The sequence below is a fragment of the Stegostoma tigrinum genome, chromosome 15, assembly GCF_030684315.1.
Source record: "Stegostoma tigrinum isolate sSteTig4 chromosome 15, sSteTig4.hap1, whole genome shotgun sequence".
NCBI lineage: Eukaryota > Metazoa > Chordata > Chondrichthyes > Orectolobiformes > Stegostomatidae > Stegostoma > Stegostoma tigrinum.
In genome coordinates this window covers 45,256,317-45,270,306 of record NC_081368.1, presented here as the reverse complement: position 1 = coordinate 45,270,306, position 13,990 = coordinate 45,256,317, and the positions used below count along the sequence as shown (strand labels likewise).

General features: G+C 42.4%; 1 protein-coding gene across 2 annotated transcripts in view; it reads right to left on the bottom strand.

The window, feature by feature from the left end:
• The window catches only part of bcorl1 (BCL6 corepressor-like 1), a 231,868-nt gene extending 218,139 nt beyond the window's left edge, over positions 1–13,729 (bottom strand). Inside the window, exons 1-2 of one of the 2 annotated variants that reach the window (XM_059651460.1) lie at positions 13,421–13,729; positions 11,580–11,637 (exon numbers count right to left, since the gene is read on the bottom strand). The gene's annotated coding sequence lies outside the window, so the exon portion shown is untranslated. The remainder of the gene's footprint in view (positions 1–11,579; positions 11,638–13,420) is intronic. The other variant, XM_048544497.2, reaches the window with a different exon arrangement.
• Positions 13,730–13,990: the final 261 nt, after the last annotated feature.

The window sequence follows — 13,990 nt, the reverse complement described above, 5'->3', positions numbered from 1 at the left end:
AACGGGGAGCGGTCCAGTGGGAGAGACACCTGCAAAGCTCCAGGAAGGAGAGGACCCTGCAGTTTGGCAATAAGGGACTTTATCCCCAAATATAGGGAGCAGCAGCTGTGGCAGACTGGGATATGGGACACAAACAGAGCCCAGAAGCTGCAGTAGTGCAGTGAGTCATGCAACCATCTAGCTGTCTTCACGCACAGGTTGGTACCTGTCACGGAGGGCCAGGCATAGCTCCGGAGGGTCTGTAGGAAAGGTGCACACAGCTACACTCCATCAGCCCAGCCACTTGCCCTCAGGACCGAAGACACGCTTACAGAGGAATCATGGGACCATCACATCTGCAGACCCAGAATCAACAAAGACATAGTTAAAGGGAGAGGAAGAAAAGGAATATCAACAAGTCCTTAGGCTCCAGGAAGCAAAATCCTCTTCCTGATTAAAGATAACAAGGTGTAGAGCTGGATGAACACAGCAGGCCAAGCAGCAGAGGAGCAGGAAGGCTGACGTTTCAGGCCTAGACCCTTTTTAGACACCTCTTCCTGATTGCCTTTCCTGTAAACCTTGAATATCTCAGGTCCCCACCTCACCAATCTACATCAACATGCATTGGACCACCTATCGCCCCAGCTCCTGACATATGAGGTGATCATGTCTGGTGTGGTCATGCACTGCCCCACCTTGAAGTCACTGTGATCTTTCTTGAGGACAAACCCCCTTCCACTTAAACCCTTTCCCATTCATGCTTTTTACTGCTGGACATTTACTTTAAAGCCCAGTCAATGGTCTGCCAACTTCAAACTGTGCCAATGAATTGCTTAAATGCTGTCTTGAAGCCTGTTATATCCAGTGTGGCTGACATGATTCGCTGTTTTATTTCCTTGATTTTCAATTAGAAATCCGTTTTTACTTTTTTTTCTATATTTCCAAATTGAATTTCCTACTTTTTGGAGATTTTCTCTTGCTTTTTCCTTTTTGTTGCACTTTTCACTCTACAAAGCCACTTGAAATGTTTTGTTTCTGCTCCATTTGCCGGGCAGTCCACTCACTATGATTTTGGTTTCCTCCACAACATGAACGTTTTAAAGTAGCTCTTGTACTGCGTTCCCAACCTTGCCCTGTTATTATGGGTTTATGGGAAGGCAGAGCTTTCTTTTGTTTAGCTGCTCAACTAAATGATTCAATAGACACTGCGATATTTAACCAAAATAGAGCTCAATCACTTTGGTCTGCACAGTATACTGAACCACTTATTATAGTGTACCATTTTATTGGGGAGCTACAAAGGCAAATGGATCAATAGTTTGATTTTTTTTAAAGATGACACCTCAGACACATTGTACCACATTGAGGTGTTAGCCTGGATTTTGTGCACAGAATTCTGATTCAGTCAAGATCGTTGCAATGAGTCAAGGTTGATACCTCTATCTGCATTTTAGCATGCTTTCAAAATGCCCCACAACACTTAATGCAAGTAAATTTGACGGCTGAAGTACTTTAACTGTTTTTAAATAAGGAAATGTAATAACAGATAAGCATACTGTTTCCTTAGTGGTGGTTAAGGGACTAATGCTGCTAGACACCAGTGGAACTTCCTGTTCTTCAAATAGTGCTAGAGAATCTTAACATTCACCTCAGCCACTGGGATTGATATCCAGGAACTAACTTATAGGGTAACACTGCCAAAAATGCAACACTCTCATTACTACATAAATGGTTTGGAGGAAAATGAAGCTCTTCTAATTAGTAAGTTTGTGGATGATACAAAGATTGGTGGAGTTGCGGATACTGAGGAGGATTGTCAAAGGATACAGCAAAGGGTATAGATCAGTTGGAAACATGAGCAGAAAAATGGTACATGGAGTTTAATCAGACAAATTTGAGATGATACATTTTGCAAGGACAAGTACAGGTGGAAATTATACAGTGAATGGCAGAACCGTTACAAGTATTGGTATAGAGAGAGATCTGGGTGTGCAGATCCACTGATCACAGAAGGTGGCAGCACAAGTAGATAAAGTAGTAAAAAAGGCCCATGGCATGCTTGCCTTCACTGGAAGGGGCATTCTGTATAAGGACAAGCAAATAATGCTGCCACTTTATAGAACTTTAGTTAGACCACACTTGGAATACTGCGTACAGTTCCAGTTACCACACTACCAGAAGGATGTGTGTCTGCTTCAGAGAGGTAGCAGAAGAGGATTACCAGTTGTTGCCTGGTATGGGGGATAATAGCTACAAAGAAAAGTTGGATAGACTGGGTTTTTGTTCACTGGAAAGCAGGGAATTGGGAGGCGACTGATAAAAGTTTATAAGATTCTGAATGGCATGGATACAGTGGAAAGTATGAGGCTTTTTCCCATGGTGGAGGGGCCAATTACGAGGGGACACGAGTTGAAGGTACAGGGGACGGAGCATAAAAGAGATGTGCGAGGCAGATTTTTCACACAAAGGGCAGTGAGTGCCTGGAACATGTGCCAGAGAAGATGGTGGAAGCAGGTACAAAAACAACATTCACGAAACACCTGGACAAATACATGAATAGGAATGGAATAGAGGGATATGGATCTTGTCAGTGAAGACAGATTTAGTATGGAAGGGCAAAATGTGTCGGTGCGGACTTGGAGGGCTGAACGGCCTGTTGCTGTATAGTTATTTGTACTGTACTTGAGTAAGGCATTCGATGCCATAAACCTCTGATCCAGGAGAGCTAACTTGGTCAGCAACAAGCTGAGTTAATTTGACAATCTAGACTCCCATTACATCGACTTTTGTTGATAGTAAAATGTTAAAAAGATCTCATGTGCTTTTCAGTTAAGTGACCACAATTTTATAATCTGCTTGTTATTCCCATAACCATGTAAATTTTTCCTTATTATTATTTGAATCCTACTGGATGTCTTTGAGCTTCTTATTGCCAACTTCAAGTTGTCAAAGGAAACAAAAAACTATCTGTGCTGCATTAATTGGTCTCTGGGAGAGACAATGTTAAGTTCCCTTTTGTGCACAGGACTTGGGAGAGTAAAAAAAATTCAGGGTTTCCATGCCTGGTTGTCACTTAGTGGCCCCTGCTGCAATGTAAGAATATGAAATTTCGGTTTTTTGCTAATTTTAGATTGGACTTACTTGGGATCAGATATCAGCACAGATCCTGAATCAAATCTAGGCCTTTTCTGACTCATCTTCATGTAATACAAAGCTTTTATAAATTGAAATAATTTAAACACAGGCATCTAATGTAAAACAGCACAATCTTTGAGCTCACATCTGCTTGACTCTAGCAATTACATTTTTACTTTTAATTATCCAGAAATTAAAATTAATTTCAGGACTGTGTTGCAAATAATGTAATAACTTTAAATTTTAATTAATAAAAAAATTTAATGATTTTCTTAAGATGTAACAATCTAAAGTTGAAGTCAGAGTTCTGGATTTCTGCATTATATTGAATTACGTATAGCTAAAATGTTGTCTGCCATTAATTTATTTTGCTTTATTATACTTTAGCCTGCACAAAGTATGGAAATAGAGAGTTACAGAGTGGTTTCTAATGATGATTTGGTTTGTCTTTCGTGTTGCTATGGAGATATGATTCCTCCTACTTATATTTCCACATTTTCTCCTCGTTCTTGAGAAGGTGCCGATTCCCTGCTGAGGTGTAGTTCAAAAGCACCAATTGCACATTCAGGTGCCAGTATCTAAATGCCCTGAGTGGCACAGGGCATTTCAATTCATAAGAAGCATCACAATCCACATCCTGGTCTCACTCATCATTCACACATGGGCACTTCCAGCAAGCATTATTTGAATGAGTGCCAGTTGAGGCGTGCGCTTTGCAAAAAGCATGTCCTAGTCAAATACAAATTGTGGGATGCTCAAATAAAACACTCAAATTGTCACTCTACCTTGAAAACTGATCTTAATACGTCCTGGGAGGAATTTTCAAAAAATCAAATTTAAACCAGTCAATTTTAATTTACTAGTATGCTACTTACATAATTGCTTTGATACTTCTTTTCAAGTTACTCCCAACAATCATCTCTCTTGACAGACTTCTGACCACCATAAATTTCAACCTAATGTTATAATAGCTCCAAATGCTCTCTCTAGATACAGGCTGTATTTGGTAGGATAAAATCTGTATAATGCTGGGTTTTCTCAAATCAAGAAAGCACAGAACAAAATATTCATATACCCAACATTATGCTTTACTATAACTCTGGTGACAAATGTAAGTGACAGAGCAACCTTATAAAAATGCCTACATTTATCATTTTACTATTCTGCAATATTATGAAGGTGTTGATCTTTGATCTTCATCACCAATTGACATTCAGTTGTACATGATCTGATTGGAGACTGCACTAAAGATATGTAATACTATTGATCATTCCCATATATAAAATGGGGATATTCCACATCAGTATAGCATGTGGCTTACTTAATGAATACAAAGTATTGACAGATTTTAGGGGCCACATGTGCAATAAACATTCAATGCAGACTAACAACACAATATCTATTGTATATTATACATCTATTTTTACATGTGCAAGTGATAGTTGGGAACCATTACGTATTAAATTGTAATGCTATATTAAATGATATTAACAGTTTCTATCTTGATATGTGTATTACAAAGCCATTCAGAAGATCTCTGGGTCATTCCAGAGTTTGTGCTAAAATCACTGCTCTCAGCTAAGAAATTAACTGGTCTGACATACCTGGACTGGAGAAAGTACAAATAATTTATCCAGTGTGCTACTCCTGATCATAATCCAGTACCCATTCAAGGAAAGGGTGCATTTGTGGTTGCATACTCAGGACTGGACTGCGCTCATTTGTGACATTCTTCATAGTCAAACAACATGTCAATACTTACTGTTATTTACACATAAATTTTATAGTCCTTATGCACAATGATGGTGCAGGTCTGACCTCATGGAATTGTAACCCAGGAATTGTCAGTACTTAAGCCAGGATTTTAGAGATAGAAGGAATAATGTTATCTTTGGATGAATGAGAAGTGCAGAGTGTTTGAGAGGATCTAAATGTATCATAACCTATTTGGTGCCATCAACGACAATGTCCAATTTTTTTTCTATTCTTTTATGGGATGTGGGCAAGCCAAATATGTTACCCGTCCCTAATTACCCTTGAGAAGGCTAATGTATGGTATGAACCACAAATTATACTTCATACTTAGATAAGATTGTTTCTATTTTGTACTGGTATGAAATGGACATTGTAGAACTTCCAGTAACAGATGCACCATGTCTGAAAATTGAATAATGGCCCTAACACCGAGCTAAAGAAAAACAGATACAAATTAACTGGGCCCAAAACTTCGATCTGAATAAATGATCAATATGCACATACAATGAGCTAAATGTGAAGGGATATTTGAAAAGTAAAGTAAAGGGATGACAATAAATATTATTACAACATATTAATTATTATGTGTTGGGATTTAATAATCATTTTTTAACCTGCATATTTAACTAATAATCCCTTATAGCAATGGAACCTGAACTGACAGAGGCACCGTAGCAGATATTTTTGACATTGCAGCTTCAAAATGTTGAATACCAGCATGAAGAGCACATGATCAATAAAAGTGAAACTTGGCTAAAGCCCAGTTACAGTGAGTTATGGGAAAATAATTGCAATTGGCAGAGCATGAGAGCTATATGGTTGAAAATGGGCTTCCAAGGAAGTCCACAAACTTGGTCTCATAAGACTAAACCAAAACTGAGACAATGGAATTTTGAATTCGAAGGACTGACTGAAAGAGCAACAACTGATCTGGTTTCACAGCGGCTAACAGAGGGGAGACAGAAAATTACATCATTAAACACCAGTGGAATGCCTAGGAATTCACTAATCTGTAAAATAAAAGATGTCAGCAGAAATACAAGGTTATTTCGTTGCTTACAATATCATCTTCAGTGTTCTTAAATGTGCCCTATGTCAGAAACCTATAATGACAACTCTATCTTAAAATTAAATAGAGAATAAGCTATTCAAAAGATGGAATTTATCTTGCATCTGCACAAGCATTTTACCATATCTAAAACTTTTTTAAAACAATGTATTCTCTTTATTGTTCCTCCACTGTACTGAAAGCGTTTGACCGATAATGCAATATTTGGAAAGCTGAATTATCCATTGAGAAGGCTTAAGGCCTATGACAATGCAGAAGCATCTTCCATTCCACAAAACAACCATAGCAACTTACTGTGCACAAGCACCTTGTGCAGAAACCACATACAAGCTAATTACCAATTATCATGACTATGTGTCATAATTACAGATTACCTTCAGACATATTGAACTGTTAATTACAACACAGATTTTAAAAAAAGACATACAATCAAAAAATGACTAAGAATATAAGTTCCGAGCAGTGTAATTCAACGACTGTCTGGAAGGCCTGTGTGAATTATTCTCAGTTGAGAGAGAACGTGGAATGTCATGCTAGACTGATGTCAAGAAAGCTTTAAAGGTAAAAGGTCTTCAAAAAGAGAAATTCACTACAAACTGAACTGTAATCTGCTGTGAGTTAACTCAGATTGTGAACATAATGAGTGAAAAGAAAGCCGTCCGAGCAAGAGCTATGTTTGAGTTTTCCCTTTTCAAGAATACAGGAAACAGAGGTTGCAAGCCTGTTCCAAAACTGGGGCTGTGTCCCCTAGTGGATGTAGATATGCGCTACGAATGATCACAACTGAGAAAACTTGCAGTGCTGCAGGAAAAAGAAAGGAAGTCACTCTCTTTCTTTGGTGGAAGCCAGACAGCCAGTGGAACCTAGTCAGAATGAAACATGACAAAGGTTTTGAAGCCAAGCATCTCGAAAACATGGATCATTTAGCAACATTAGTTAATTGGAATCACCTAAAGTAATAGCTGCAATATCTCAACATCTAATCTTTACAGGACACAAAAGACTGAGTTGTACATCCTTTTTAACTTTTTTGGACTCGCCTCTTGTAATATGTGAATAAATGTGTTGTCTTATTGTTTCTTCTTGTGTCAGTAACTAATAATCTCACTATTCCATTTACTCAAGGAAGCTTTGTTAAATTGGCTCCTTTGAAAACATAAATTCATTTGGTCTAGGAGAAAGGCATTCACAAGGGTAGGGATCCTTTAAAAATTAACCTTGTTGTGACTGAGGCAGTGGGTAAATAAAAGAAGGCAGCCAGTTCATCCCACCTCACCCAGGAGCTGGACAATTTGAGGAGGTTGATTGAGTACCAAAATAAGTTGGGAAACCCCATTCAAAGACTGGTCACTAACACAGGTAAAATATATTTTAATGAAGGTCAAGTTTTAAAACAAGGATGGACACTGAAAGAAACATCTAAAACATATTTATTTTTCATTTTTGAGTAGCATTTTTTTTTTAACTAACACTACCTGGTCTACTTTCTTTGGAAGGATGGATTACGATCAGATAGCAGTGTCATTTGCACTCCCCTCAGAAGCTGCTTCTATGCAATATCCTGTCACTGGCCTCTGCTCTTAAGCAATGTACAATTTAGTACGTATTTGGACTTCCACCAAATAACATGGTATATTCATTTCATGCTGCAGGTACACGTAATGTACTGGTTAAAGGTGACGATAAAACTGTCTGATATTTGTAAAAACAAAACTAGCTTATTAGTGTCTTTTGCAACAACAACTAGCATTTGCCCTTAATGAGTGAAATATCTCAAGGCACTTCCTTAGAGTATGTTCAAACAATATTTGACACCAAAGACACAAAACATTTAAGAAGTATCTTAAAATTAAAAAAAGAGTATCAGAAAGGTTGAGATTATGAATTCAAGAGCATAGGATCTTGGCACTTTTAGGCACAGTCGTCAACGCCACACTTCATAGGAATTACTGGCTAGGCCGGCATTTATTTCCCATTGTAAAACTCTTGAGAAAGCGATCAACTGCCTTCCTGAACTGTTGCAGTCCTTGAGGTGGGGTATGGGGACTTCAACTATGCTGTTAGGAAGGGAGTGCCAGGATTTTGATACAGCAAGAATGAAATGGCGATGTAGCTTCAAATAAGAATGCTGTATGGCTTGGAAGGCGACTTGCGGGTCATAGCGTTCCCATGTAACTGCAGCCCTTATCCTTCCAGGTGGAAGAGATCACAGGTATAAAAAGGGCCGGTTAGGGTGCTGCAGTGCAGCGGATATACACAGATGCCACAGGTTGAAAGCTTAACATCAAGACACTCAAAGAACCAGAATTGGAGAAACACTGATATCACAGAGGGTTTAGGCCTTGAAATATATTGAAAGCAAAGATGAAAATTTTAAAACTGAATCACTGTTTAACTGGGGGAAAATATCGGTCAGTGTGCACAGCAGATAACAGGTGAACAGAACTTTGTTTAAGTTAGATAACAAAGTGTGAAGCTGGATGAACACAGCAGGCCAAGCAGCATCTCAGGAGCACAAAAGCTGACGTGTCGGGCCTAGACCCTTCATCAGAGAGGGGGATGGGGTGAGGGTTCTGGGATAAATAGGGAGAGAGGGGGAGGCGGACCAAAGATAGAGAGAAAACAAGATAGGTGGGGAGGAGAGTATAGGTGGGGAGGTAGGGAGGGGATAGGTCAGTCCATGGAAGACAGACAGGTCAAGGAGGCGGGGTGAGGTTAGTAGGTAGGAAATGGAGGTGCGGCTTGAGGTGGGAGGAAGGGATGGGTGAGAGGAAGAACAGGTTAGGGAGGCAGAGACAGGCTGGGCTGGTTTGGGGATGCAGTGGCAGGAGGGGATGAGTTGGGCTGGTTGTGTGGTGCAGTGGGGGGAGGGGACGAACTGGGCGGGTTTTGGGATGCGGTGGGGGAAGGGGAGATTTTGAAGCTGGTGAAGTCCACATTGATACCATTGGGCTGCAGGGTTCCCAAGCGGAATATGAATTGCTGTTCCTGCAACCTTCGGGTGGCATCATTGTGGCACTGCAGGAGGCCCATGATGGACATGTCGTCTAAAGAATGGGAGGGGGAGTTGAAATGGTTCGCGACTGGGAGGTGCAGTTGTTTACTGCGAACTGAGCGGAGGTGTTCTGCAAAGCGGTCCCCAAGCCTCCGCTTGGTTTCCCCAATGTAGAAGGAGCCACACCAGGTACAATGGATAGAGTATACCACATTGGCAGATGTGCAGGTGAACCTCTGCTTAATGTGGAAAGTCATCTTGGGGCCTGGGATGGGGGTGAGGGAGGAGGTGTGGGGGCAAGTGTGGCACTTCCTGCAGTTGCAGGGGAAGGTGCCGGGTGCGGTGGGGTTGGAGGGCAGTGTGGAGCGAACAAGGGAGTCACAGGGAGAGTGGTCTCTCTGGAAAGCAGACAAGGGTGGGGATGGAAAAATGTCTTGGGTGGTGGGATCGGATTGTAGATGGCGTAAGTGTCAGAGGATGATGCGTTATATCCGGAGGTTGGTGGTGCTCCTGAGATGCTGCTTGGCCTGCTGTGTTCATCCAGCTTCACACTTTGTTATCTTGGATTCTCCAGCATCTGCAGTTCCCATTATCTTTGCTTAATTTAGAGTTTTGCAACAGCTTAAGTTTATGGTGGGTGAATCTCAGGAGGCCAGCCCGAAGTGCAGTAAAACAATCGAGTTCATCGGTAACAAATTGATGGATGAAGATTTCAACAGCAACTTAGCCAAGGCACAGGCAGTATCGGGTAGTGTTTTTGGGTAAAAATGGGTGCTCATAGTGATCACATGAATATGCGATTGGAAGCTCAATTCAGATACAGATGAAACAGCAAGATTGCACACAGCGTCATTCACTCTCAGACATGTGCCAGGCAAAGGAAAGGAGGTGACTAGGAAGTAGAGGAACTGAAGACAATTGACTTTGGTGTCCCTAATATTTAATTGAAAGGAATTTCTGTCACGGATTTCAGAAGAGCAGCATGATACTCGAAAGTCGCTAGACAGGTTGAGTGGATCGTGGTGAGGTAGAGTTTGATGGTATCAGTATACCGGTGAAATTTCAATATTTTTGGATAATAGTGCTGAAGGACTGTGTGTTGATAAAACACAGGAGGCCTTTAAACCCATCATTCCTCTGTTGGCTCTGAAAGCACAGTGCCCTTAATCCTGCATGCCAAATTTTGCCTATAGCCTTCTAAGTTGCTCAAGCCCCTGTCTGATTCCTTTCTAAAAAAATTTTTTTTGGCATCATCAGCTTCCACCAGTTTTCAGAAGAAATATCTGGTAAAAAAGGGTGGCACGGTGGCTCAATGGTTAGCACTGCAGCCTCACAGTGCCAGAGACCTGGGTTCGATTCTAGCCTTGGGCAACTGTCTGTGTGGAGTTTGCACATTCTCCCCATGTCTGTGTGGGTTTCCTCCGGGTGCTCCGGTTTCCTCCCACAGTCCAAAGATGTGCAGGTTAGGTGGATCGGCCATGCTAAATTGCCCGTAGTGCTCAGGGGTGTGTGGGTTATAGGGGGATGGGTCTGGGTGGGATGCTTCAAGGGGCGGTATGGACTTGTGGGGCTGAAAGGCCTATTTCCACACTGTAGGGAATCTCATCAAAAAGGATAGATCCTTGGGGTTCACCAGAGCTAACATTGCAGGATGTGGACAAGAAGTCATTGCTGGTGATCCTCTGGCAATGACAGGAAAGATATGAATGGAACCAGGTAAATATCGACCCGTTCAGTTAGATGATGTAGAAGTTGCACTGGAGGAGGATGGTGTGATCAACCATGTCAAAGGTTAGTGAGAAGGATGAGGATGGACTGTTTATACAGTCACAATTGCACGGGATGTCAGTGTTTCACTAATTTGTCAGGAAACATGAAGTCCCAGGAGAGGTGGATAAGAATTTGCATGTTATGTTATAAAACTCAGACCTGGAGTACAAACATCATTTCTATTTGTTGCCTGACCCTTTCAGAAGATTGTGGATTGTTGCAGTCCGCATGGTATGTGTACACCCACAGTTTTGTTAGGAGGGGATGTTCCAGGCATCTGACCCATCATTGATGAAGATGCCAAGTGAAGAACCTTGTGCGAGAGACTCGGATCAGATGGCATTATCTCAGAGTGAGGAGTCACCCAGTTAGGACAGACATGAAGACAAATTCCTTTTCTCAATGGGTAAAGAATCTGTGGAATTCTTTATCAAAAAGGGCTTTCAAGGCTGGGCCATTGAGTATATTCAAGGCTGAGATAGATTTTCGATCAGTACTGAATCAAGAGTAATGGGAAAAAGGCAGTGGTTAGAAATTCTGCAGAGAGTAGCTGACCACATGCCTCCTCAAAGCCTACCTGTCATCTCCAAGACACAGACCAGAAGTATGACAGAATATTCTCCACTTGGATGAGCACATCTCCCAACAGCACTCAAGAAGCTCCAAGAACATTCAAGAGGCTTGATAACATTAGGGTAAGAACCCTACTTGATTGGCACCCCGTTCATCAACTTAAAACATTTCTCTCCTCTACCATCATTGCACATTGACAGCAGTGTTTAGTAGACAACAGTTTGAATCTAAGTACTGGAACACCATTCCTAACTGCACCAGCTGTACTGCAGCAGGTCAAACAACTGGCTAACCACGACCTACCTTCACAAGAGCATTTGAGATGGACAGTAAATGCTGACCAGCCAGCAACGCTCACATCCTGTAATAGAAAAGAGAAAATTCCACAAAAAGGATCACAGCTTGGCCCTTTGAAGTGATGACTATAGAGCTGAAGTTGATGGAGTGAAGTATCTAAGAGAGAACCATTAATAATATTATTTAATTCTGGAGGCTGTAAGATGGTCAGCAGGTTAGCACTTTCCTTCCTTTAGCCTCTTCAGAACTTCAGTCCCACACCAAACCATTGATCCTTGAAAACATTTTGAATTGGCCAAGCAAGCTATTTAGCCTTTTCCAGGGTTATTTGGATGAGCAATAAATACTGGCTTCGCCATGATGCTGAATACTTGTAACACTTTACATGCATGCCATTGGTTAGCCTGATAAATCTATATTGAGTATTAACAGTGAATACCCGGCGCAAGTGACTTTTTTTTCATATTTAGGCCTAGACAGCTGATTGTGGTACGCTATTCTAACACGGGTCTTGGTAGTTATGCTCCCGCCCGGTTCTCGTGTAACAAGCACGCTTCACAGAAGGAATCACTGGTATACCTGCCTGATTGACCCATTCCCCAATGGCTTTAAGAGGAAGTGTCGCACTAGTCCCAAATTACACCTCAAGTAGCCTCGGAAAACCCAGTGTAAAGGTCTAGCCCAACTCGAAAACTTTCTCCACATTGAACGGGAGATGCTTGTACAACAAGGCCACGCACCAAATAATAACTTCAGAGGACTGCCTGGCCCGGATTGGATTAGGAGGCGGTCTCAAATTAAAAAACAAACTCGGGCGCTGATTGCTCCGAAACATCGTGGAAAGCTGGGGAGTTTGAAGGCAAGGTGATATTTCTGTTCGTTTGTACTGTCCCCTCGAACGGAATAGCGAGCGCCCAAAGGCTATTTAAATAATCCGTCACATCCTTTTTCCCCCTCAGTGGCGGTGGGTCATTGCGACTGGACCTTGTCGGGAAGCCGAGACCCACAACTCTCAGCAAGGATCCAGCTGGTTCCTCTCGGAACTGATATTCCAAAGAATAAAGTCGAATACTTGTTGGCGGGGGAGGGAAGGGAAGGGTATTTGTATTTTATACAGAAATATATAGAAAGGATTTGACGCTACCCCTGTGGATAACATTTGCTGCCTTTTATTGCTTGGCTGTTGGAAGCATTTCTGATCGTTTTGGGGATCTCCTGAATTCACCCTCAAGGACGAGACAGAGAGCTGAGACTGCAAGGAGATTGTTCAGCCGGCCGCAGTCCCTCGACCTGACAGGCAGTTCTCTCCCTCCAGCCGGTGTGGGGCCCGGCTCCTCCACAAGTGCAGATGCCCATTCACCCAAACTATTAACTCACACAACGTGAAGTACACTGCGAAATCTCTCCGGGACAGAGATTCCGACCCTTGCCTTGTGGAAAAATAAATAATACAGCCGCGCAATACGGGAATAAGTTGCTTCCCGGAAGTTGGGCATTTACCCTTTTAAATATCTTGCTCGCAGCCTTTTAAACTTGTATTTTCAAACAGCCTCTGCTATTATTATCAAATATTTTTAGCACGGGATTTTTTTAAATCATTGCCGCGATTTGCACGGGTCCAGTCCACAATCAGAGAAGAGAAAGCTGCAGCGAGTGAAGCGGGGAGCACATTGGCGAGCTGTCCTCCCCCCCCCCCCCGAGCCCAAAACCACGGCTGCTTTTGTTGGTGTTTGTGGAGAGAGAGAGCGCGCCGGAGGTACACGGTGTCACATCAGCTTCCCGGCCCTCACACAGAGCTCAGCTCCACCCTGCTCAACCTCTTTTTTTATTTTCCAAAAACAAATTACCTGGATTCAAGCTGGAGCTCCTGCTGCCGCTGTCCCCGTTCAAAGGTCCGGATCCAGAGCCAGATCCAGATCCGATCCGATCCGAAGCCGGAGCTCCAGGCTTCTGAAAGTGCGGGTCCCGACGGTGCGGAAGCACCGGGCTGGAGCTGCGCTGGACGATGTTTTGTTTTAAACGCATACAATAACATGTGAAGCCAGCAATGAGTTTACTTTCGCTCCATATCGATGCCTGCTGCGCACATTTCCACCACTCCTCACTGCAGTCGCGTCCCCAGGGTCCTAGCGCCGCCGCCTGCCTTCTCCACGGTCACATCTCGAAAACCCCACTAAACCCTGCGCAAACCGTCTTCCCTCTTTCCATACTCCAGGCCAAAAATGCCGTGGCCGGTTATTTCAGAAGTGATTTCCTTCGGTTACGTTCATTGTCGCAATTACACTGTGCAATGTTTATCGCTTTTTTTGTCTTCTTCAACCGATGCATTCTCCACCGACCCGTACCCGAAATTTCTGGTACTTACAGCCAGCAGGTTAAGACATCGCCCGCTCTTTGCTCGACGCTCCAAAAAAAGT